The sequence below is a fragment of the Schistocerca americana genome, chromosome 6 (genome assembly GCF_021461395.2).
Source record: "Schistocerca americana isolate TAMUIC-IGC-003095 chromosome 6, iqSchAmer2.1, whole genome shotgun sequence".
Classification (NCBI taxonomy): domain Eukaryota; kingdom Metazoa; phylum Arthropoda; class Insecta; order Orthoptera; family Acrididae; genus Schistocerca; species Schistocerca americana.
In genome coordinates, this window is record NC_060124.1 from 481,677,277 (window position 1) to 481,678,129 (window position 853).

The window sequence follows — 853 nt, forward strand, 5'->3', positions numbered from 1 at the left end:
CACGACTCACGTCCGGTACTCACAGCTTTACTTCTACCAGTACCTCGTCTCCTACCTTCCAAACTTTACAGAAGCTCTCCTGCGAGACATGCAGAACTAGCACTCCTGAAAGAAAGGATATTGCGGAGACATGGCTTAGCCGCAGCCTGGGGGATGTTTCCAGAATGAGATTTTCACTCTGCAGCGGAGTGTGCGCTGATATGAAACTTCCTGGCAGATTAAAACTGTGTGCCCGACCGAGACTCGAACTCGGGACCTTTGCCTTTTGCGGGCAAGTGCTCTACCAACTGAGCTACCGAAGCACGACTCACGTCCGGTACTCACAGCTTTACTTCTACCAATACCTCGTCTCCTACCTTCCAAACTTTACAGAAGCTCTCCTGCGAGACATGCAGAACTAGCACTCCTGAAAGAAAGGATATTGCGGAGACATGGCTTAGCCACAGCCTGGGGGATGTTTCCAGAATGAGATTTTCACTCTGCAGCGGAGTGTGCGCTGATCTGAAACTTCCTGGCAGATTAAAACTGTGTGCCCGACCGAGACTCGAACTCGGGACCTTCGCCTTTCGCGGGCAAGTGCTCTACCAACTGAGCTACCGAAGCACGACTGCCCCAGGCTGTGGCTAAGCCATGTCTCCGCAATATCCTTTCTTTCAGGAGTGCTAGTTCTGCATGTCTCGCAGGAGAGCTTCTGTAAAGTTTGGAAGGTAGGAGACGAGGTACTGGTAGAAGTAAAGCTGTGAGTACCGGACGTGAGTCGTGCTTCGGTAGCTCAGTTGGTAGAGCTCTTGCCCGCGAAAGGCAAAGGTCCCGAGTTCGAGTCTCGGTCGGGCACACAGTTTTAATCTGCCAG

General features: G+C 52.2%; 1 non-coding gene across 1 annotated transcript; it reads right to left on the reverse strand.

Annotated features, from left to right (window-relative positions):
• Positions 1 to 228: 228 nt before the first annotated feature.
• Trnal-caa lies at positions 229 to 303 on the reverse strand. The gene has a single exon. It is a non-coding gene; the product is annotated as a tRNA-Leu (tRNA).
• Positions 304 to 853: the final 550 nt, after the last annotated feature.